General features: G+C 39.0%; 1 pseudogene; it reads left to right on the top strand.

The window, feature by feature from the left end:
* The first annotated feature begins 1,719 nt into the window (after nt 1–1,719).
* LOC132149756 (uncharacterized) lies at nt 1,720–26,121 on the top strand (annotated as a pseudogene).
* The last annotated feature ends 890 nt before the right edge of the window (nt 26,122–27,011 follow it).

Raw genomic sequence — 27,011 nt, forward strand, 5'->3', positions numbered from 1 at the left:
TCTGTTAAGTCCATGAGGGTGTCCCATTCATTATTTTAGCTTTCACAGCAGGCTTCTACCTGGCAGTCAAAGCGGCATTATGTCACAAAAGTGTGGGCTCAAAGGAAGACCACAAGGGTTTAGGGTGTGATTTGGGACAGGGCCAGCGTCGAGTCTTCTGAGGTGAAGTGAGGTGAGCAGTTCATGGTTCACACACACTTTACAGTCTGTTTAAGTGACATTTTACAGGCTCATTTCTGTACTGTTTTCATTGGGTTCAGCAATACTTGTACATCTTTTCTGGCATCTTCCTACTGAAATAAACATTAAGTGAATATGATGAATTCATTCAGACCTGAGTGATATTGAGTGCTTGTGCTCGATGTTTGGAGAGAGAAATATGATACTTGTGTGAAAATATGACATGTTGTTCAGTTTAACAGAAATTTGTCTGAGGTAAAGACCACACTCAAAAACTAAACAACTAACAGAGTTCTGGAGTTCCACCTTAAATGTGGCTTAATTAATTGTAATTTAATTGCTGTGTAATTTAATTACAAAATAAATGTTACTGTAATCTATTACAAAGTGGAGTATTTTCACTTAACCACATACAGATTCAGTTGAATTATTTCCCAAATTGCAATGACTGCTCTAAAATATGAGACTCCAGTGTTTCAAGAGTTGAGGACACATGTTAATTTGATAACTGTTTTATTTCCTATTTCGGTTTATGTATATATTTTATTTTTTTTAAGATGAACTGTTTTTCCAAGGCATTGTTTCCTGTCATAGTTATGAAAGATTTGATTTCAAAAACAGTTTCAAAGCAATTAAACTATATATTATGATTTTAAATCTATATTTAACCTCAAAAAGTAAAAGGAGGTGCTGAAGTCTGTGGTGGATGTGATTTAAAAATGTACTATTATAATCTTAATTCAAGTGATGAATGATTTTGATGTGATCCGGGTTGAGTGCCACTGTAAGGTTAACCCTGCCATGATTCAAATGTTTGAAAATGATTAACAGTTGAAAACATTAGCTAGACATTTAGAAAATTATCAAATGTAATCAGTTACATAACATAATTTAAATAGTTACATTACTTATTACATTTTAAACAGGGTAACGTGTAATCAGTTAACCAACACTGGTAAAACTCTCCCAACACTGATCTGTTGTTAATTGTTTCCTTTTGTATTTGACTTTTTAGGATGTTTCACATGTGTCCTTACAAGAGAAACTTTGGAAACAGAAATATTGGGTAGAAAGGTGAAACGCGTGCATTTATTTACATTCATAATAATTATATAAACTGTAAACCGGTTATTTTCTGTTCAGATATTATTTTTTTATTTCTAGTCTGGACACTAGAAATAAACCCTCATGTAGTTGGTATAGCAGCTCAGTGTATCCTGCGATGCTTAGATGGTTTCTGTCAGGACTCTTGACATTTGCGTTGAAGCTCTTTTAAGAAACTTCTGGCAAGGTGGATGGTTGAACTCTTTATGGTTACAAAAATAGAGATTTTCAAATATAATTACAGTACTGTATGAAGACATGTCATGTATCCATACTGAAGTTTAACAGAAGATGTCCAAAGACAAATCTTCTTTAATATTTTAAATCACTATCCAGGGTCAAGCAAGGCAGACAAAGAGTTAACAAACATGAGACCCAAACAGGCAGTATGATAAAGAAGCAGAAACTCCTCCCTCTTACAGCACTTACCAGGAAATGACTGATGTCTTAATATTTCTACTTTCTGTCATACTGACTGTCCACAAAAGCATTAAGGAATTAGTAATCAGTAGAGAAAGAAGAGAAATACTTTAAGAAGGACTTTTCTTTGTTTTGTTTCTGAACAGACAGCAGATCTTTGTGATTCTCGTTGTTTTTCATTTTTGCAACATCAGTCAGGAAGTGAAAGTAAAGTTTAGATCACTGGAGCTCAAAGAGAGAAAATGGATTCACTGTCTGCAGATGATTTTTCTTGTCCCGTGTGTATTGAAATCTTCAAGGATCCTGTTGTTTTATCATGTAGTCACAGTGTCTGTAAAGAGTGTCTCCAACAGTTCTGGAGAACTAAAAAAAACCCATGAGTGTCCTGTCTGCAGGAGAAGATCCTCAAGAGATGATCCTCCATGTAATCGTGTTTTAAAAAACTTGTGTGAGACGCTCCTGAAGGAGAAGAAAGAGAAGTGTTCATCAGAGTCTGAGGAGCTCTGCAGTTTACACGGTGAGAAACTCAAACTCTTCTGTCTGGAGGACAAACAGCCGGTGTGTTTAGTGTGCAGAGACTCAGAGAAACACATCAATCACACATTCAGACCCATCGGGGAAGCTGTTCCAACATACAAGGTAAGACTAATTTAAATCTGAGGATATAAACTTGTATAAATTGTATATCATGTACATGTCTCTACAGCATTTTGCATTTGTGTATTATGTACGCAAACATATTACAGACATGTCTGGTTTCTTACAGATTTTCATTTTCATTTCAGGAGGAGCTCAATACAGCACTGAAGTCCTTACAAGAGAAACTTACAAACCATGAAAAAATTAAAGGAGAGTTTGAGAAAATAATTCAACACATCAAGGTGAGGAGTCTTGATATTTTTTGCAAATTTGATTAGGACAGCTGGACTGGGTTGCTTGACATAATTGCATGTTCACTAATTGATTGGAATAAACACACACAGTTGTTTTGCATAAAATGATGAAGCAGAAGCCTCGGTTAGCGAGCTGCTTCATCAGTGGGTGGAACTTACACGCAAGCTGCAATCCCATTGGCTGGCACTCCCTTGTCATCTTTCACATTTTGATGTCAACAAATTAGTTAGGGAATGTCATTTATATTCATGAGCCCATTAACCTTTCAGCCATTAGGTCGATCAGACACTCAGCTTTTGACAATAGCCTATACATATTGCCTGATCAAAAAGAGAAGTCCATCCATCCATTCTACACACCGCTTGTCCCACAGCTAGTCTTATCAAAGCATCTCGGGCCAAGGCAGAGAAACACACTTGACAGATGGCTAGTCTATCACAAGGCTAACAAACATGAACACATTCAAAAAGAGAAATCATTTTTGATTACTGTAAGTACACAGTAGCTATGTTTCCATCCAAAGATGCAAATTTAACTTATGCGCAAAACTGGAATATTGCATATAATATTTGCGAATAAAGCACTGTTTTCATCCAGCATGTCAAAGAGAACAAAATCGCCACTTCCTGATTAGCAACTTCCTAAAATGACCAAATTTTTTAAGTGAACTAGGAGAAGTCATTAAATACAATAATTTTCATATTTAATAAATTACTTGCTCTTCAAAGAGAGCAGACAAACACAATAAATGCGGTGCTTTTAGAGGTGGATGCCTGCTGTTTGGGAACGCAGTCATGTAAGACAGTAATTATACAGAAATACTTTGATGACAGACTTTCCTCATGCATTTCAGAATGACCAAAACAATATATAGATGCTGTGAATGAGATTTTTCTCTTGGTTACTCAATTTATCCCAACTCATAGCGTACTTTTTCAATGTGCATGGTGGAATTTATTCAGTAAATGTGTTTCCATCGTAGTTTATATGCATTGTTTCTAATCTGAGAAAACGTTTATCCTACTCAGTTGTGTGCATAAGTTGTTATGTGCATTTTTAGAATTTATGCGCATCTTGGCATTTCCATCCATCTGTTTTTATGTGATAATCCAAAATGTGCATAAAAATTGGTGGATGGAAACATAGCTATTGTTAAACTGATGAAAATACTTTATTTTTACTTATTTGTTAGTCTTTAGAGAAACATTTAATGAATGTCCCAAGCACCACCACCATATTATTTTTTCTTATTAAAATGCCATTTGAAATTGCTCTTTTATGAAAAGATTTTATGTCTACAGATCAAGCCATGATTTTGAGATGATTAAAGTGAATTTGATTTGATTTCAGTCTCAAGCTGATCAAACAGAGCAGCAGATTAAACAGCAGTTTGAGACGCTTCATCAGTTTCTCAGTGACGAAGAAGAAGCTACAATCACTGCACTGAGAGAGGAAGAGGAGCAGAAGAAGCAGATGATGAAGGAGAAGCTGGAAAAGATCGACAGACTCATTGCAGCTGTTTCATACTCAATCAAAGACATGGAGGAGATTATGACAGCCAATGATGTCTGCTTTCTAAAGGTCTGATTTCAGATCATTGATTGATTGATTGATTGATTGATTGATTGATTGAGTTGTTGATGATCAATGGTGTGTTTGTTCTGCAGAAGTTTCCAGTCTCGATGGAAAGGTGAGTGATCTGCTGCTGTCTCTGCTCTCTCTGCTTCTGATCCAAAGTCACTTCAGTTCTGATCCTGAATGTTCTTCCAGAGTCCAGATCTCATCACAGCCGGATCCACAGACTCCTTCTGGAGCTCTGATTCATGTGCCACGATACTTGGGAAACCTGCTCTTCAGAGTCTGGAAGAAGATGCAGGACATCGTCCAGAACAGTGAGTTTGCAGATGATCAGAGCTGTCACTACTCATTCATTTCTATGGTATCTGCAAATTAGGGAGCATGACATGCAAGTGCACACAATTTACTAATTTGTTCTCTCAATTTATACATTTAGCAAATAGAGGGAACGAATATGTAAATCGTGTGCACAATTTTGTAACTCAAGGGAATAAAATAGTAAATCATGCACATGATTTAGCTTACTATATTTTTCCTGCATGCCATGTGTGGGGCTCTGTAGCAAATAGTGATTGACAGTCATAGAACTATGAGAGAGATGCAATAGCATCAGGGTATGTTGTGATTGGCTTATAAGACACACATGATCCAAGTTGACGGTTATGTTTTCTCTAATGTTATAGATGAGGAGGTTGGTATCTTCTCATATAATAAGAAAATCTTTGGTTTGTCTGACTGAAAATGAACAGGGAGTTCCTCTGAGTTTCAGTGTGTGTGTATAAGACGGATGGCGTGAAAAGTTTAAAATGCAGAATATTCATTATTGTACTTGAAAGTCGTTGAAGTAATAATTGTCAGTTATTTGTGAATTAAATCAGCTGTAAAACGGCCAGCTGTTTAAAGCCATTGTGCAAGATTCCAGTGTGTCCTTATAGCTGGAATGTGGATATGGTTTATGCATTTCCATCTGTAGGGATCAGGGCTGGACTGGGACAAAAAATCGGCCCGGGCATTTTTGCCCAGACCGGCCCACTATATGATCATAAACACCACCCATCTTTGCACGCCCTTAATTATATGTATACCAACTCCTATTCATTAAAACCACTAATGCCATGTAATGAGTGAGTATAGGAATGAGTGAGAGTTAACAGATGAAATAAGTCAAAATTGTATATTTATTAATACAGTTGAACTATACTCCACAGGTGAATCCTAAAACAAGCTATAAGCGGCTCTGGCATAGCAATACCAGTGTTTCTTACAGGATTTTTGTTAAAACTATGGTGGTGTGTCCTCGGTCCTTCTAGGGGGGTTCAGGGGCATGCCCCCCCCCGTGAGAAAATTTTGTGCATTTTAATGTTAAATTCATTAATCTGGTGCACTTTGAGAGTTCAAAATTAAAAGCTCCAACCCATATTCAGTGTGCAAATTAAACAAAGAAAAATTCAAACCTCTTTTAGTTACAGTGTCTATTTACATTACACCTATACATAATAATAGTTATAATATTAATCCAATGACAGTAATAGCCATATTTTGTAAAACAAATGCACAAAAAAATAAAGGAAACTTTCTTAATTAGTTGTACCAATTTCTATACTTGAAAGAGATAAGCACATGATCTTTTATTTTGACGCAAACTGCATCAAGCTTTTATTTTGGCGGAAAACATGGTTTACAAACGCCTCTTATTAAATTTCTAGTGAATTGCGGTAATCGTCAACTATGCAGATGTGGAAATAATCTACACTCATGACATGGCCTAAGTGTTTTGAAAGTAGTTATGCTTACCACAGGCTCTACACTTCCTCATCTCTCTCCTGATCCTCCGTCCTCACTATCATCATCTGCCACAGGAGCTGATGAAGGTCAGAAAACATATATTTTGACACAGTTTACAGTGTCTGCTTTAAGGGCCTGGTTCTATTTTTTCACGCTATTTATCTGCACATTCCTTGCGTTTCTTCTCCATCTTTTTTTACAGATACACACTGACACTGCTGCCGCTCGCTCACTCGTTTAAAGTTGTGATTGGGCCAGCCCAGTGTCAATCAAGAAAAGAGCCAATGGGCCGCTGATCTACGTGTTTCATGGGCTGGTCTGTCAGAAAAAAAACTAACACTGACTTTGACCAATGCATTACACCGGCACAAACCCAGCGCCGCCAATTAAGCAAAACAAAACGAATGGGCCGCCGATGTACAAATTTTATGGGCCGTTTAAAAAAAAAAAAAAAAAGTATGAGTATGAGATATATCGGCCCAAAAAGCACGTCGGCCCACCGGGCAAATGCCCGGTATGCCCAATGGCCAGTCCAGCCATGGTAGGGATATGCTACTTTAGATAAAAACTAGCCTTTAAATAATATTAAAATGATGCCAATTAATGACCATGCATCTTTCCTGTTGCCATAGCAGTTTCAAATTAAATAAAACAAGGATGTATGATTTCTTCCTATATTTCAGTGTATTTCATATTTACCTTCATAACCTGGAAAGCAATCAATCACCATCCAATTTATTTTAAAGGGGTCATGTACTGGCTTTTTCTTCTACTATTTACGAAGGTCTACTTGTGTGTTTTTTACTTTCAAAAACATCCATATCAATAATTAATAGATTATTTTCTAACCTGGTTTTGAGGCTAAAGGGAACGAGAAATTGCATCAGGAATCTGACACGATGGGGAACTCTCTTTCTTCCTTACAATACCTGAAATCTTATTTCACAACACCAGCTTCACAACATGAAATTGCACTTCACACTGGCCAATGCCAGCCAAGATGGCGGAAAGGGGGCGGAGCCTGGCCACTATAAAATGCACCGTCTTGGTGGAATAAACTAGGAATCTTCAGACTGAACTACCAGCACACCAGATCTGAACAATTAACACAGACGTGTATGCAATGTTTCATTCCCGTCCTCAGGTAACCAAGATTAAAACAGTAATCAGAGAAGTTCCCTTTTGAAGACAGTTCACTTCAACATTCTGTCAGGAATCTGATGTGACAGGGATTATATAGAACAACACCATGAGAACGGAAGAGAGCTCAGTCTCTGCAGAGCTAACAGTGCGCTACACACCAAACACTCCCCAACCAATCACAGATGACCCCTTGACAGGCCCCCAGGTTTGATATATTGGATATATATTCCTACCTAGAGAACCAATCAGGTTTCTCAGAACCCAAACTAAGTCGTTTTGTGGAGAGAACACTTATGCCAATATAATAAAGTTAGGACATTATAGAGTACCGTAATATGCATGTATATAAGCATATAAATGCAAAATATAATAATGCAGACACAGGATGTGAATGGCGTGGCCAGGCACAACAATAACATTTTATACAATCAGCGAGCAGCAATAGCTGGACTAGTGCATAAACACAAGAAGCCATAAACAAGCTGGTGTACACCGCATGGACAGAGACTAACTGCCCTCTTGTGTCTCACTAATCCTTAAGCAGCAATACAGTGAGAGGGCAAAGCACACAATAACAATATGTCACAAAGCTTGCTCCAGTGGTACTAAGTGAGCACCGCTGTCTGGGTGGTTGCCCTGCCTCCGAATTCCAACTATATGCCGTAGTCAAAACAACATAGAGTCTAGTGGCTAGATACCACATGGGAAAGCACGAGTCCAGCTCACCAACAAGACCTGTGAGGCCAAGGAACATGTGTTCAAATTGTTAAATCGGCCAAAGTTATTCAGCGAAGATTATCCAGCCACCAAACAAATGTCTTTGATAAAAATGCCCTTAGGACAAGGCCATGAGGAGTTGACTGCTTTCATTGAATGAGCTCTAATGCCAATGGGACAATCTTTTCCATGGCTAGAATACGCCAAATCAATCACATTGACTACCCAATGTAATAGCCGCTACTTAGAAAGAGGCTCCCCTTTAGTTCCACCTCCAAAGCACGCAAAAAGCTGCTCAGACTGATGAAACTGAGCCGTGCAGTCAACATAAGCATGCAATGCTCGTACCGGACACAGTACATGATGTGGGGTGGCATCCGGGGAGGCAACCAACTCTGGATTGAAAGCAGAAAGCGTCATCACTTGGCGCAGAGAGTACCCCACGCGATTGACTGAAGTGAGGGCGAGGTCGAGCAGCAGTGTGGTTTTAAGCAAGAGTCGATCACTGAATTGTGAGTGCGTGAGCGTGACAGAGAAAAGAACTGTTGCAAACAGATACACTTCTGCCTTCCCAAACCGCTTCTAGATCAGTCTCACTGATCCAGGGTTCAGCCTCCATCCTCCGCAAGGAATCCCGTTCCTCAATAGCATTTCTGCGCCACTCTTTAGGCAACCTGGCTTTTAAGGCGAAGTCCATCGTCACATGCAGATCCTTAAATGCCTCAGGATCTGTCTCCCCCTTGGATTTCAGAAGATGTGCCTGAAAAAAACCTGTAGCACTGCCATCTTATGAGTCACAGAAATCGCCTCTGCCGAGGCAGCATGTGCTTTATCCAGGACGTAGGTGGTCAGACGGCAGGGCTTCGATGGCAGCATCCCCTCCACTTTCAAAGAGGCCGACGAGGGGCAGAGGTAGGCAGCGACAGACTCCTGTACAGGTGGAATGCACATATAACCACGTATGTCTGCTTTTAGTGAAATTCTCAGCTCCACCAGCATGGCTGCGAGCCAACTTGGGTGCCACCCACGCCTCAGCAACTTCGTCATGCAGATTGGCTTCCTCGTTACAGCAGCTCGCCGATCCGAGGAAAGTAACCACAAATCCAACTTACTCTTAACAGGTTCGTCGGGGGACTCCAGACCGAGATCAATCACAACCCTGGTGAGAATTTGGACAAGTTTGTCTTGAAATGCGCTGGGCCTTTCTACTTTAGAGCATTCCTCTGGAGTGTTTGCCCAGTCCTTCTCAGGTGCTGTTAAAGACATAGCCTCATCAAAGTTGTTGTCCTCTGGAGCGCTGAACGAAATAACCTCTAAAGCACCAGAGGTGGGTCAGATGCACCCATGCAGCGTTCCCACCAGCGGCTCACTGGCAGCAGTGGGACACTGCCAGGAGAAATCAAGTGCTGTTTCTGCATAGGCGAGACCCAGGCACAGGATGCAGTAATTGTGGGTGTCCGGAACCTTGATGGGTCCCAAAGACAGCAATAACTCGACATGCTGGAACACCAAGAGGAAAAAACTGTCTTCTTGCATCTTTTCTACAGCTGTCTTGAAGTAATATACTTGAAAGAGGAAGATTCTGCATTTATGCCACCAAGGCGTCGCATAATATAGTTGTGAGGCCCCGCCTCTTACCGCCTACTTGGCTGGCATTGACCAGTGTGAAGTGCAACTTCACTGGCATTGTGCAATAAGATTTCAGGTAGGTTAAGGAAGAAAGGGAGTCCCCTGTCGAGTCGGTCGAAGTGAAACATCTTCGAAAGGGAGCTAACTTTCTGTGTGTCTGTTTGACAAGCAATGTCCTTCGTAATTGGAGCCTTCTGTGACTTTGGTTAGACAGGTACACATAATCAGGACATATCAAGCGATCTATATCAAAGTAATAGTGACACACAGTAAAAATATTTTTTTACTCACATAAGTGTGTTCCGCCATTCCTATTGGATCCAATATAGACGGCACAAAATTGCTTTTTAATCTGTCTTTCTGCAAATCCAGGGTAGACTTGTGTCTTGTTTACAAAGGAATCCTTGGTGAAATGAAGTTCAACTACGCATTCCTAATATTTGAATCCGAATGAAGGTTATGCACCGAATATGTTCTTCCACAATTAGGCATTGCACAATATTTTATGATCTTAATGGCATGTTTATTGCTGGGTTGCTTGTTCCAGTTTAGCTCCACCTACTGTATGTTGTTTCCCTACTGTGTCATGTGTGAATCAGTGGGCAGGGATACATAATCAGGTTTTAATTATTCTGTGGAGGTTGTGTTTAACCTATCTATGACATCATTCATAGGCACATTCCAAGATATGGCGTTCGCTGGGTCTGGTGTTAATAAAAGCTCTTATTTAAGTAACAAGGAAGTTTTCCGTTCTGAAACTTACAGGGTATTCTTTTAGTACAATGATCTCAATGATCTTTTTTGCATGCACACTGTGTGCTGAAAAGGTTTCTAATCTAAATGTTGCCATATAAACTATATAACTTATATTATATGAACATATAACTTGTTTGTCTACAGTTTGAAAGTACCAGGACAGTTTCAATGACTAAATTACTGACTAAATAATAATGAAGAAAATCAAAAGCACAACCTGTGTGCATGAGTAAGAGGTTAAATGTTCTTATATTGCTTCTTGAGTAAATGTGACTTCCAGCACCAAGTTAAACACTGGGAAAGCATATCTCAAGCGCTCTGTCTGTACCTGACGCAGTATCCGGCATCGTGAGAAACCGGATCCTTCAGGACGCCAAGCTATCCTGCCTGTTCAAACAACTTTTAATGGGTACATGCACACATATTAAGACCCAATATAATGAACATTACAATGTGGCTAAAGAAACACATAATTTTTACAAATATATATATTTATAGCATAAATCAGATCAGGTCTAATTGTTATATTGTTAACTATGAATTACATCTGAAGTAGCCCAAAAGCTCATTACAGGTGCACAACCACAAAAAGTTCCTTTTAGGCTTAAAATGTCACGTGTGGTGAGAACATATTTTTCTACTTTTGGAGCTGAAGTGTGCCAACTTTGATTTTCCTTTATATTGTTAACTATATCATATAATATCATGAGACATACTGAATCACATATTCAACACTCAAAACTCAGTGGTTGATGTAATGCACCATTAAACTCTCATAATATATATATATATATATATATATATATATATATATATGTAACTAATAACAACACTGTCAGTGATCAATAGGACGAGTGTCATAATTCATAATAATCTGTGTTTGGTTTACTTTAGATCATTATATGAACATTAGAACATAATCTGCTGTTGATTTTGTCTTATCAGCTCCTGTGATTCTGGATCCAAACACGGCTCATCCACTTCTCAAACTGTCTGATGATCTGACCAGTGTGAGATGGAGCGTGAACAAACAACCAGTTCCTGATAATCCAGAGAGATTTGATGATTGTTACTGTGTTTTGGGTTCAGAGGGGTTTAACTCAGGAACACACTGCTGGGACGTGGAGGTTAAAGAGAGTGTGTGCTGGCATCTTGGAGTAACTACAGCATCAAACCAGAGGAAGGGAGATGATTTATTTGATACTGGTCTTTGGAGTGTGCAGCATGGACTGGCTGATTATTTTGGTTCTCCTGTCAAACAGAATCTTCAGAGGGTTTGTGTGAATCTAGACTATGACAGAGGAACAGTGTCATTCTCTGATCCTGTAACTAACACACATCTACACACATTCACAACCACCTTCACTGACACTGTCTTACCATTCTTCTATAGCTTTGCCCCTCTGAGGATTTTACCGTCTGATAGTCAGTAAATGTTACACCTGTAGGTCTGGATCTTCCTGCTTTCATCATGTTTCCAATATTTACTCCATATCACATGATTAAGAGTGCTGTTGATCTGAATATCAGTAAACTAGGCCGCAGCTGATCACATGACTGATATCAGCACTAGAGACACACTGTCATTGCAAACTAAAATGTTCTCATTGCTTTGGTTTCTTTGTCATTGTTTTCACCTTGAACACATTGTAGACATACTACTTCCATCTTGGATTTACCTTTTCTCTAACTGTTTATGAACATACAGATGCATCCTACATGCCTGTAAGAGCTATACTCTATTGTGCTTATGGGTAAATTCCAAAGTTTCTAATTTTATATCTTTTTTTTATTATTATTTCAATCATCACAATGCTCAAAATAGTTTAGTATGCTGATGGATATGATGACATTAATGTTTTTGCTCTTGGTGAAATAGATATGTTACGCTGCTGCTGCTGATTACTGCTACTTCTGTTATTGTTGCTGCAAGAATAAATAAGTCATAATTAAATTAGAACAGAGAAAATATGTATGATGCAAATAGAAAAAAGCTTCAACCAATAAAATCACTCACAGAAATCAGATGAAAATGTCAGTAACAAAAGTGTATAGGTACATTACTTGACATGTATTTATATACCATCATAGTATTTTCTGTACTGCCTTTATAATTTGTGCTGATTTAAATAAATAAGAAAGAAAGCAAAAAAGCTTAATATATATATACAGTTGTGCTTAAGACTATTCATAATTATTTATATTTTTTTGTGTTTTTGAGTTTTCGGTAAGAGTTTAATAATGTAATAATGTAAGAGCTTTATAATGTCTCCATGTATTTATTAGGTGACACAACTGAAAGAGTAACAACGTGATATTTCAAGAAATGTTATTTCATGTGTATTATAGTGACAAATATAAAAAAAAAATTGTCATGTTCAGAATTATTCATACCCTTTGTTTTACAAAGTCGAAAGTGCTTTTCAATTATCAGTAGCCTTGGTCCTTGATCACGGCCTCCAATCGCTGCTTGTAGGTCCTCACAAGTTTTCTACAGGTCTGCTGGGGGACGTTTTCTCACTCTTGCTTCACAATACCTCCAGTTGTTGGAGACTGGAAGACTTCCTGGCCCTGACCCGGGTCTTCAACTCTTTCCACAAATCTGGTTCAGGTCAGGGCTCGGACTTGGCCACTCCAGAACACTCCAGAACTGATGTTATCCCTGTCCCTGAACCACTGCTTGAGCACTTGTAATCTATGCTTCGGGTCACTGTCCTGCTGGTAGGTCCAGTCCTCTGGCAGGTTGAGCTGTGCTGACACCACAAGTTTTTTTGTCCAGAATCTTGATGTAGTCCTCCTTTTTCATGATATCATTTTTGCGTTGTTACCTGTACCACTGGCAGAGAAGCATCCCCATAGCATGATGTGACCACCTCTGTGCTTGACTGTTGGGATGGTTTTTTAAAAGTGAAGGCTTCCCCTTTCTTATGCCAAACATATGCAATATCCATATATCTCAAGATAATTTAGTTTCTTCTGACCAGAGGATGGATGACCAAAAGTTTGTATCTCGATCTAGGTCAGGCATCGCAAAGGCCAGATGTGTAGCCCGATGTCTCTGGGTAAGGAGTGGTGCCTTTCTGGGATGATGTCCATAAAGACCACCTTGATGCAAAATTTGCTGAACAGTGGATCTTGATACCGTTATTCCTGCTTGGTGGTTAGGGCTTTGGTGGTGACACTAGGGTTGTTGCTTGTGTGTATTCATATCTTTCTAGAGACTCCAGAGGATACCATGTGCCTCCTGCCACACCTCTCCAGGTTTTTAGCTGTGTTGAACTACTTCTTGTTGAAGTTCATTTCTGATTTTGAACTTCTTGATGATACTCTGTACGGTTGATGCAGGGACAGGGATTCGTCTGGGGATTCCTTTGAAATGACCTTGTAGCCTTTGTCTCTAGGATGGGCTTTGACTATATGTGTTCGTAGATCAAGACAGAGGTCTGTCTTTTTGGCCATGGTGAGAGTGCTGAGCATAATTAAAGCTTTGCCACCTTAATTAATTATTTGCAGAGCAGGTGTTACCATTTAACATTCTTAGGCCTAAACTGATAGGGATAAGAATTTTAAATTAATTTTCAATGATTATGATCATGTGCACTTTCTATTTGCAGATTGGAAATAGGGTATGATTAATTTTGAACATTTTCAAAAAAGAGAATCTCTGGCCACATCTATTGATTATGGGAATAATTTTTAACCAACTCATATGCAAAATTCTGCATAGCAGCTAATAGATATTTGATACAATGAAAGTTCCACCAAAGAAGTTTTTAACAATTAAAACTTTTTTTAAAAGTATTGATTTTTCAAAGGGGAAAAGGGTATGGGTAATTTTGTGTGTGTGTGTGTGTGTGTGTAAGATTTAACTATACATATTTAACTAATTGACTATCCAACATTCCTGTCAGGTAATGCTTGTTCAATCCTGTAATATAAAAGCAGCTTTTAGTAAAATGACCTGTGGCATTCTCTTTATGGTTATACCAAGTTCCCACATGTTATTTGATGCTATCAAAACAGGGTGTGGCGTCATGATTGTGTGCTTGTGACTGGATCTGCGGGAGTTTGGGTAAGACTTTATTACAGCGGCTCCAGCTCATGATCATTACTGTGCAGACTTAAATGAAATCACTGGCATAAGACATAGATGGGACATTTTGGCTTCACTTTTCTAGCAGAAGAAAGTGCAGACATGGTTTCCTTTTTTTAACAGTCTATGGTCTCAGATCTGAAAAATACACACACTAACTCTGCACATCTCAAATACAGCTTTGGAGTGTTGTTTTAGGCTAAGCATAGCCCCAAAATTCACATATTTTTAGTAAAATGTTGCAGTGTAAGTCATTTATGCAGGAAATATGTCATGTAAGTTGTCAAGTGGAAAGACCGTAATCACTGAAGTAACCAAGGAGACAGACATTATGCAGGCCTTAAAAGCTCCACCCAAATTCAGCACTTACCAGGAAGAGAATGACTTATTTCTCTGTCATACCAACTCTCTTCTTTCTTGAAAAAAGCAAAAAAAAAATTGAAAAATTAAAAGAAAACCTTTCAAGAAGGATTTTTGAGAAGTTTGTTTTTAAACAGACAGCAGATCTTTGTGATTCTTGTTGTTTTTTTGCAACATCATTCAGAAAGTGAAAGTAAAGTTTAGATCGCTTGAGCTCAAAGAGTGAAAATGGCTTCACAATCGGAAGATGAATTGTTTTGTCCTGTATGCTGTGAAATCTTTAAGGATCCTGTTGTTTTATCATGTAGTCACAGTGTCTGTAAAGAGTGTCTTCAACAGTTCTGGAGAATTAAAGAAACCCAGGAGTGTCCTGTCTGCAGGAGAAGATCCTCGAATGATCATCCTCCGTGTAATCTTGCATTAAAAAACTTGTGTGAGTCGCTCCTGAAGGAGAAACAAGAAAAGGGTTCATCAGATTCTGAGGGGCTCTGCAGTCTACACAGTGAGAAACTTGATTTCTATTGTCTGGAGGACAAACAGCCAGTGTGTTTAGTGTGCAAAGATTCACAGGAACACATCAATCACACATTCAGACCCATCGGGGAAGTTGTTCCATCATATAAGGTAAGACGAATCTATGAGGATTAAAACTTAAATCATAAATTGTATATTAACAATATATACATTTCTCAGTATTTTGTTCATACTATGTAGCTATTACATACATGAACACATTTCAAAAAATATATGGTTTCTTATATTCTTTTTAAATTTCAGGAGGAGCTCAATACAGCAGTGAAGTCTTTGCAAGAGAAAGTTAAACACAGAGAAAAAATTAAAGGAGAGTTTGAGGAAACAGTTCAACACATCAAGGTGAGCACTGATTCATCTGACATTATTTACATATTTGTTTAGAACTGCTGAATTTTTTGGCGGGAGGAGAAACTTCTACATGGCGGCATGTTGTTTACTCTGAGTGTAGACAAAGTCTCTTTAAGACGTCATGTCACTCAGCGGCCATCTTTGAAACACCTCTCGGGCATCCAAGTGCAGCTCTTGGCCCGGTTGCATAAAATACCTTAAGTGCAATTTTCCCTTAGGTTCACCCTTAAGGTTCCCTTAAGTGTTGCATAAAGCCCCTTGAAGGAGCTATGTGGAGGTTTTTACTTAAAAAAATCTTTAAGATAGAGTTTTCATTTGTACATGTATGAGCCAACCATGATGTAAAAAAAAGAATGACACCTCGACTGTCCACCACGGTTGCCTCTATCAGCCTGTAGGCGCAATTGTTTGTGGAGGAGTCGGGCCCGAATTGGCTCGAAAATTCACAAAATGTGATGTCATGCACGTTCTCGTCTACTTGGGCTTACAACCGTACGGCACGCCAGCCATTATAGTAAGCAGTGGCAATAGTGTTTTCAAATGGACTCTGCGGATGAAAAGAAGCGACCAGCCTCCAGCACAATTCAGACACCCACGGACACTCCTCGTAAGTAAAAAAAAAAAAAAAAAGAGCGTGCGCACTGAGAACGAGCATAAGACTGGCTGCAGTTCCTCTAACGGCCACTGGTGTCAGTAACGGTTAGTAATTTCAGAACCTACGCAATGCTCCTTTAACTGTCATTTTATAAAGGATAACATAAGGGTTGGAAAATGTCACGTTAAGTGTTACACAAAAGTCTACTACAAGTCATGATCGGCCCCTTTATATGTTAAACGGATTTTAAATTACGCATTTATTAACATAAAAATAATGATCAACATACGGCTCATAATTATCTCAAACATCAGTGCATCACACACGAGGGCAAAGTTATATTCTGTAATATTTTATTATTGTATTCTCATACATATTACCTGGAGATGACTTGAAACACACACATAAATTTATTATTGCAATTGCGAGTTTATTGTGTTTACGTTTCAGCTTTTAATTCAGCTTAAAAGATAGGCTACTTCTACGAATCTGGTTTGGACTTTCAGCGTGAGAGCGCCCCCCGGCTTCGAGTATGAATGAAACGCACACTGTATGAGAGTTTAGCGATTTAACTTTCACATCGTTTTGGTTACGAATAAAACGTCATGCATATACTATCTTGTCTCTTTGCATTTAAATATATATTTATTCACACTAGTCTCTGAAAAACTCTTCATAGACAAATCTTTATTCGTCGTCCAGAAATGAATAAAAGTCTTATGGGTTTGAATTGACACGAGGGTGAGTAACATTAAATAATTTTTTACGAATTTTCAGTTTTGAGTGAATTATCGATTTGAGTTTCCGTCTCGTCTGGTTATCTTTCTTTTATATTTGGTTTTCTTTTTGTTTTCCTTATCCATGTAATATTGTTTTCTTTAAAAACTTACACCGTTATCCGCATTAACAAATAATGTAACCATTACGACAGTCAGTCTTTTAACGGCAAAACCTGGGTCGCTGTCGTGAAATACTTAACGGTTTCCCTTTGCTAAGGGAAGTGTGTAAGGCATTATTTGCAACACCCTAAAGTCATTCCCTTAAAATCACTCCTTAAGGCTCATACTTAAGGGAAAAACTTAACATGCTTTATGCAACCGGGCCCTTATCTCTTCAAATGGGGAAACATCAAATTCTCCAAATCTGTACACTAAGTTTAGGATTAAATTTCATACTTGAAATCACCAAAGAAATATGACAACAACTGTGTCATAAATACTGTTAATTTTGCTCAAATACCTGCCACACCCTGCCACACCTGCACCTCATTCATTAGCCAATTTCCTTGCCACACCTGCACCTCATTTACACACACACATAAAAGCAATACACTCAGTCTCACTCACTGCGAAGTCTTGTTTAGCCAGTCTGACATTTCCGAGCGTTTTCCCTGTGTTTGTTATTCCTGTGTTTTGACCTTTGGACTGTTTATTCCGATTCTGATTCTCCGCTGCCTGTCCCGATCTCTGCTTGTTTCTGGTTACGATTCTGGTTATCCCTGACACACCTGACGCCATTCCTGATCTCTGCCTGTATGACCATTCTGTTTAATAAATGCTGCATATGGATCCGAACGCCTCCGACTCCTTGTTATAATATTTAATGGTAACTGAAGAATTCCAAACAACTACACAATGTATCCAAAATTACTACACCATTCTAAATTTCATATAAAATGACATGAAACATAGACTCATGCTCCTCCTCAAAGGGATCTTCACTGTGGAACTGTATTGCCTTGTGTAACATTATCTTATCCCCTGAGGCATAAGTGTGGTCTGTCAATGCCTGGACTTCAGGCATCACTGTACTGAAGGGGCAGCTGCAAATGCTCCGTTCGTGCAGTCTCATGGTCACCTTGCTCATCATCTGCAAAACACAACACTGAAGTCAGTCAGATGCTCAGGATGAACTGATCAATTCTCCACCCCCAATTTACAAAAAGCAGCAAAATATTTTGTACATGGCACCATGTAAAAGTACAGTGGTACTTTTATTCAATAAAATCACAGTAATGTTACCTGGCGTTCAGGGATAGTTCACCCAAAAATTGGATGTTGTTGTAAAGTTGTTCTAAATCTGTTTAAATTTCTTTGTTCTACTGAACACAAAGGAGTATATTTGGAATAATGTTAATATACAAACTACTCTTGGATCCTATCAACTTCCATCGTATTATTTCTTACTACTATGAAAGTGAGTGGGACCAAAGATTTGCTTGATTACAAACATTCTTCGAAATATCTTACTTTGTGTTCAGCAGCAAAAATAAATTAACAAAGGTTTGGAACAACTCGAGAGTAAATAAATTATAGGATTTTAATTTTAGCTATCCCTTTCTGTTATCAACAACATCAGCTTAGCACTAAATATTATTCATGCCCAATAGGAGTGTCATCGATAAAGACTTTTTTTTTTGTTTCTGCTGGTGGGTGCCCATGACTATATCAGCGGCTTCTTTCTCATTTTGTTCAATGGTCATTTACACACTTAGTGCATATCGCCACTTACGGTTGTTCAATCATTTTGTCTATTCTTTTTTCCGTTTAATCTTTTAATCACTGAAAATAAAGCATCAAGAGCTAATAATTGTATTTAATATGGGACATGTGCATTCGTTCATATGTGAATTCATTATTTATGTACGTTCTTTATGCACACACATGCACACACACGCACACACACACACACACACACACACACACACACACACACACACATAGCAGTTTGCATATACTCCAGAATGTTATGAAGAGTGATCAGATGAATTGCATAGTCCTTCTTTGCCATGAAAATTAACTTAATCCCAAAAAAACCTTTCCACTGCATTTCATTGCTGTCATTAAAGGACCTGCTGCGATCATTTCAGTAATCGTCTTATTAACTCATGTAAGAATGTTGACGAGCACAAGGCTGGAGATCATTATGTCAGGCTGATTGGGTTAGAATGGCAGACTTGTCATGTTAAAAGGAGGGTGATGCTTGAAATCATTGTTCTTCCATTGTTAACCATGGTGACCTGCAAAGAAACGCGTGCAGCCATCATTGCGTTGCATAAAAATGGCTTCACAGGCAAGGATATTGTGGCTACTGAGATTGCACCTAAATCAACAATTTATAGGATCATCAAGAACTTCAAGGAAAGAGGTTCAATTCCTGAAAAGAAGGCTTCAGGGCATCCAAGAAAGTCCAGCAAGCGCCAGGATCATCTCCTAAAGAGGATTCAGCTGCGGGATCGGAGTGCCACCAGTACAGAGCTTGCTCAGGAATGGCAGCAGGCAGGTGTGAGCGCATCTGCACGCACAGTGAGGCCAAGACTTTAGGAAGATGGCCTGGTGTCAAGAAGGGCAGCAAAGAAGCCACTTCTTTCTCATATTCTCCAATGAAGCCCCTTTCCGATTGTGTTGGGCATCTGGAAAAAGGCTTGTCCGGAGAAGAAAAGGTGAGCGCTACCATCAGTCCTGTGTCATGCCAACAGTAAAGCATCCTGACACCATTCATGTGTGGGGTTGCTTCTCATTCAAGGGAGTGGGCTCACTCACAATTCTGCCCAAAAACACAGCCATGAATAAAGAATGGTACCAAAACACCCTCCAACAGCAACTTCTTCCAACAATCCAACAACAGTTTGGTGAAGAACAATGCATTTTCCAGCACGATGGAGCACCGTGCCATAAGGCAAAAGTGATAACTAAGTGGCTCGGGGACCAGAATGTTGAAATTTTGGGTCCATGGCCTGGAAACTCCCCAGATCTTAATCCCATTGAGAACTTGTGGTCAATTCTCAAGAGGCGGGTGGACAAACAAAAACCCACTAATTCTGACAAACTCCAAGAAGTGATTATGAAAGAATGGGTTGCTATCAGTCAGGATTTGGCCCAGAAGTTGATTGAGAGCATGCCCAGTCGATTGCAGAGGTCCTGAAAAAGAAGGGCCAACACTGCAAATACTGACTCTTTGCATAAATGTCATGTAATTGTCAATAAAAGCCTTTGAAACTTATGAAGTGCTTGTAATTATATTTCAGTACATCACAGAAACAACTAAAACAAAGCTCTAAAAGCAGTTTAGCAGCAAACTTTTTGAAAACCAATATTTATGTAATTCTCAAAACTTTTGGCCACGACTGTACATACAGGTGCATCTCAATAAATTAGAATACACACAGAGTGAAGTAGTTTAAGTCTTTGGTTCTTTTAATTGTGATGATTTTGGCTCACAACAAAAACCCACCAATTCACAATCTCAACAAATTAGAATACTTCACCAATAAAGAGAAAAATAAAAAATATTTTAGTGATTTGTTGGCCCTCTGGAAAGTATGTTCATTTACTGTACATGTACTCAATTGGTAGGGGCTCCTTTTGCTTTAATTACTGTCTCAATTCAGCGTGGCATGGAGGTGATCAGTTTGTGGCACTGCTGAGGTGGAAGCACAGGTTTCTTTGACAGTGGCTTTCAGCTCATCTGCATTTTTGGGTCTCTTGTTTATAATTTTCCTCTTGGCAATACTCCATCGATTCTCTATGGGGTTCAGGTGTGGTGTGTTTGCTGGCCAGTCAAGCACACCAACACCATGCTCATTTAACCAACGTGTGGGCAGGTGCCAAATCCTGCTGGAAAATGAAATCAGCATCTTCAAAAAGCTGGTCAGCAGAAGGAAGCATGAAGTTCTCCAAAATTTCTTGGAAAATGGGTGCAGTGACTTTGGGCACAGAGGTTTTCAAAAAACACAATGGACCAACACCAGCAGATGACATTGCACCCCAAATCATCACAGACTGTGGAAACTTCACTGGACTTCAAGCAGCTTGGACTATGAGCTTCTCCACCCTTCCTCCAGACTCTAGGACAGGGGTCTCCAACCTTTTTGTGAGTGAGGGCTCCCTGAAGGGATAAAATAGTCTTGAGGGCTACTTGTTTGATATAGGCATACACACACGCGCACACACACACACACACACACAAAGTTTCAAGTTTTGAAAAATACAACAACAAACAGTAATATTGTTAAATATTATGACTATTGAATATATAATTACCGTATATACCCGAATATAAGACAAGTTTTTTTGTCCTAAAAATAGGCTTTTTTGTCCTAAAAAATGGGGGGTCGTCTTATATTCGCGATATAGACAAAATCACGGGGGGAAAGGGAGAAAGAACAACGGCATAAATATGAAATAGTGACTGAATGATATACTTTACATACAACCCGAATTCCGGAAAAGTTGGGACATTTTTTAAATTTTAATAAAATGAAAACTAAAGGAATTTCAAATCACATGAGCCAATATTTTATTCACAATAGAACATAGATAACGTAGCAAATGTTTAAACTGAGAAATTTTACACTTTTATCCACTTAATTAGCTCATTTAAAATTTAATGCCTGCTACAGGTCTCAAAAAAGTTGGCACGGGGGCAACAAATGGCTAAAAAAGCAAGCAGTTTTGAAAAGATTCAGCTGGGAGAACATCTAGTGATTAATTAAGTTAATTGATATCAGGTCTGTAACATGATTAGCTATAAAAGCTTTGTCTTAGAGAAGCAGAGTCTCTCAGAAGTAAAGATGGGCAGAGGCTCTCCAATCTGTGAAAGACTGTGTAAAAAAATTGTGGAAAACTTTAAAAACAATGTTCCTCAACGTCAAATTGCAAAGACTTTGCAAATCTCATCATCTACAGTGCATAACATCATCAAAAGATTCAGAGAAACTGGAGAAATCTCTGTGCGTAAGGGACAAGGCCGGAGACCTTTATTGGATGCCCGTGGTCTTCGGGCTCTCAGACGACACCGCATCACTCATCGGCATGATTGTGTCAATGACATTACTAAATGGGCCCAGGAATACTTTCAGAAACCACTGTCGGTAAACACAATCCGCCGTGCCATCAGCAGATGCCAACTAAAGCTCTATCATGCAAAAAGGAAGCCATATGTGAACATGGTCCGGAAGCGCCGTCGTGTCCTGTGGGCCAAGGCTCATTTAAAATGGACTATTTCAAAGTGGAATAGTGTTTTATGGTCAGACGAGTCCAAATTTGACATTCTTGTTGGAAATCACGGACGCCGTGTCCTCCGGGCTAAAGAGGAGGGAGACCTTCCAGCATGTTATCAGCGTTCAGTTCAAAAGCCAGCATCTCTGATGGTATGGGGGTGCATAAGTGCATACGGTATGGGCAGCTTGCATGTTTTGGAAGGCTCTGTGAATGCTGAAAGGTATATAAAGGTTTTAGAGCAACATATGCTTCCCTCCAAACAACGTCTATTTCAGGGAAGGCCTTGTTTATTTCAGCAGGACAATGCAAAACCACATACTGCAGCTATAACAACAGCATGGCTTCGTCGTAGAAGAGTCCGGGTGCTAACCTGGCCTGCCTGCAGTCCAGATCTTTCACCTATAGAGAACATTTGGCGCATCATTAAACGAAAAATACGTCAAAGACGACCACGAACTCTTCAGCAGCTGGAAATCTATATAAGGCAAGAATGGGACCAAATTCCAACAGCAAAACTCCAGCAACTCATAGCCTCAATGCCCAGATGTCTTCAAACTGTTTTGAAAAGAAAAGGAGATGCTACACCATGGCAAACATGCCCCGTCCCAACTATTTTGAGACCTGTAGCAGAAATCAAAATAGAAATGAGCTCATTTTGTGCATAAAATTGTAAACTTTCTCAGTTTAAACATTTGCTATGTTATCTATGTTCTATTGTGAATAAAATATTGGCTCATGTGATTTGAAAGTCTTTTAGTTTTCATTTTATTAAAATTTAAAAAACGTCCCAACTTTTCCGGAATTCGGGTTGTACTTGCATGTAAAATTAGAAAAGCAACATAATATCTGTGTTTAACTAAATTAAAACGCTGCTCCTCTGCCGCGCGATACGCAGAGAGAACAAGAGAGGTGCGCACACGAGACGCAGAGCGAGAGAGAGAGACAGAGAGATGCGCGCGCAGAGCGAGAGAGAGAGAGAGAGAGAGAGAGGTGCGCGCACGAGACGCAGAAAGAGAGAGATAGAGAGACGTGCAGATTCTAAATATTTTAAATTGTTGAATTATTTTATTATGCTTTAATGGTATATGAAATGTCACCAATAGTTATTTTCTCATTTTATGCCATTATCATAAAAAAAAAAAAAAAAAAGAAAGATTACAATTCAGGCTATTTATAGAACGTGCTCGGCGGGCGACTCAGAGACTCCACGCGGGCTACCAGGTGCCCGCGGGCACCATGTTGGAGACCACTGCTCTAGGACCTTGGTTTCCAAATAAAATACAAAACTTGCTCTCATCTGAAAGGAGGACTTTGGACCAATGGTAGCAGTCCATTTCTGCTTCTTAGCCCAGGTAAGACACCTCTGACGTTGTCTGTGGTTCAGGAGTGGCTTAACAAGAGGAATGCGACAACTGTAGCCAAATTCCTTGACCCGTCTGTGTGTGGTGGCTCTTGATGCCTTTACCCCAGCCTCAGTCCATTCCTTCTTAAGTTCACTCAAATTCTTGAATTGATTTTGCTTGACAATCCTCATAAGGCTGTGGTTCTCTCGGCTGGTTGTGCATCTTCCACACTTTTTCCTTCCACTCAACTTTCTGTGAACATGCTTGGATACAGCACTCTGTGAACAGCCAGCTTTTTTGGCAATGAATGTTTGTGGCTTACCCTCCTTGTGAAGGGTGTCAATGATTGTCTTCTGGACAGCTGTCAGATCAGCAGTCTTCCCCATGATTGTGTAGCCTAGTGAACCAAACTGAGAGACTATTTTGAAGGCTCAGGAAACATTTGCAGGAGTTTTGAATTGATTAGCTGATTGGCTTGTCACCATTCTAATTTGTTAAGATATGCTGCGTTTCCACCGAAATTACCCAGAACATTTGTACCAGGAACTTTTTTCCCCCCAGACCTGTTGCTTTCTGTGTTTCCACCATGGTCTAAAGTACCAGGAAGATTAGGCAAATAGTCTGGTGACTTAGATCTGTGTGCGTTTCTCAATACAAAGTACGCTGATTTTGGACTTGCATCCTCGGTAGTTCGGACTTTGCGCATTTGACTTGAGAGTGTGACGTCTGCGATGACGCAGGTCCGGTAATTCTGCAAACAGCAGCGTACTTGATAACATCAGTCAGCCTGCCTTGGCTAGTGCAATTTTCCTCTCTGTATATTTACAATAAAACGAATTATGATAATACATGAATTGTGATTCAAGTTTCACAATTTGATTGATTTATTGAAATAAATGAACTTCTCCACAGCATTCAAATTTATTGAGATGCAACTGTACATGCATATTTCATTGTTCAGTGGGTATGCTTACAAATGCTATCACATATGAATTGATCTCATTAAATAGCCATTTCAAAATGTGATTTTGTGACTAGATTTTATTCCGCTAGTGACAGAACATCTAATGCTTACAGTACTAGTACTTTAGTTGTAGTTAACTAACCAACATTTATTAACTCACTCTTCATGCTGCACCAGAATAAATTGCATCTTTGAGATAATTTAAGTGAATGTGTTTGATTTCAGTCTCAAGCTGATCACACAGAGCGTCAGATTAAACTGCAGTTTGAGAAGCTTCATCAGTTTCTCAGAAATGAAGAAGAAGCTACAATCACTGCACTGAGGGAGGAAGAGGAGCAGAAGCAGCAGATGATGAAGGAGAAGCTGGAGGAGATCAACTCACACATCTCAGCTCTTTCACACACAATCAAAGACATGGAGGAGATGATGAAAGACAGTGACGTCTGCTTTCTGAAGGTCTGATTTCAGATTATTGATTGTTTGATTGATTGATTGATTGAGTTGTTGATGATAAATTGTGTGTTTGTTCTGCAGAAGTTTCCAGTCTCGATGGAAAGGTGAGTGATCTGCTGCTGTCTCTGCTCTTTCTGCTTCTGATCCAAAGCCACTTCAGTTCTGATCCTGAATGTTCTTCCAGAGTCCAGATCTCATCACAGCCGGATCCACAGACTCCTTCTGGAGCTCTGATTCATGTGCCACAATACTTGGGCAACCTGCTCTTCAGAGTCTGGAAGAAGATGAAGGACATCGTCCAGAACAGTGAGTCTGCAGAAGATCTGAGCGCTCACACACACACACACTGGAAGATTTACAGATTTCCAAAATGCCTGATATGTTTCTTTAACAGGAGAAGTGTTGATAATACATAATAACCTGTGTTAGGTTCACTTTTCATCGTTATATAAACATCAGAATAAAACCACCTGTTGATTGTGTCTCATCAGCTCCTGTGATTCTGGATCCAAATACTGCGAATCCAGATCTCATCCTGTCTGATGATCTGACCAGTGTGAAATGGAGCGAGAACAAACAACCAGTTCCTGATAATCCAGAGAGATTTGATGAGTGTCTTTGTGTTCTGGGTTCAGAGGGGTTTAACTCAGGGACACACTGCTGGGACGTGGAGGTTAAAGAGAGCTCACACTGGAGTGTTGGAGTAACTACAGCATCAAACCAGAGGAAGGGAGAAGAATTCTTTAGAGCCGATGTCTGGAGTGTGCGGTATGATCAGTACGGACTGTCTGAAAAGTTTGGTGTTCCTGTTAAACGGAAGCTTGATCGTGTTAGAGTTGATCTGGACTATGAAAGAGGAACAGTGTCATTCTCTGATCCTGTAACTAACACACATCTACACACATTCACAACCACCTTCACTGACACTGTCTTACCATTGTTTCGGAATCTTGATGAACAAAACTATCTGAGGATTTTACCAGTTAACATCAACAACAGAAAATCACTGTTGAATCTGCTACTAAATTAATTACAAAGATAGATATAAGACACAAGATTAGAATAAGATATACAAATCTTACATATTTATTCTGTGGAATCAGAAATGTATGTAGTAAATAGTACAAACATTAGTTTAAAATTCAAATGGGTAAATATCAATATTCTCAGTCTGAAAGAAGATTATAAAGGTCATTGATGAATGACAGGTAAGGAACATCTGATCAACACAGTGTTCTGTTCTTCTTCATCATGATGTGGATCAGTTTATAGATGCTGTGTGGAAACATTGTGAAAATTGTTGCTAACTCAAAAGCTGCATCAGTAAACAGGAAAATGATCTTTAACTTTTTTGATCCTTTCTTATCTTATAAGGCTACAGTATGAGAATACTCCTTCAGAGCTTCTTTTGAACTTCGCAACTTACTCTGTTTGTTTGTTGAAACTTTTCCAGATTAATAATAAAATTGTTTTATGCAAACAATAATATGCATTTGTGACACTTGTGAACACACCCAATGTAAACTTTGTAGTTTCTTTGGCTAAATAGAGTATTATACGGTGGCCTCACAACACATGCAAATTAAGAAATTAATGAAGCATTGCAAATTTATTTTCACTAACCTTGAAATTATATTTAGTTGAGGGTATTAAAGTTAGCCATCTTATATAGTAACGTTTCACAGTTAATCGTCGGATTTTTTAACTTATTTATGCTAATAATATCCAAAAGACAAAGGAATAATGCATTGTGTAAAAAACAAACACATAAAAAATTCACCTTTCAGTTTACCAACAACCCCACTGACCAATAGCAACTGCAAAATAATAAAATCCTAGCCGGGTCCGACACTTTTTTGGGTCCCCTTGAAACATTTCCATTGTGGTCAGTGCTATTTGCAGCGTGTTTTCTAATTTTTTATTTGCATGTGTTTATTTGGGACTGTTTTCTTACATTTACATTTATGCATTTAGCAGACGCTTTTAACCAAAGTGACTTACAGTGCATTCAGGCTAACGTTTTTTACCTTACGTGTGTTCCCTGGGAATCGAACCCACAACCTTTTTTGCCCGATATTAAACATGATTGCATCTAAATAATATGAAGTTAGAA

Source organism: Carassius carassius, chromosome 9 (assembly GCF_963082965.1).
Source record: "Carassius carassius chromosome 9, fCarCar2.1, whole genome shotgun sequence".
Taxonomy (NCBI): Eukaryota; Metazoa; Chordata; class Actinopteri; order Cypriniformes; family Cyprinidae; genus Carassius; species Carassius carassius.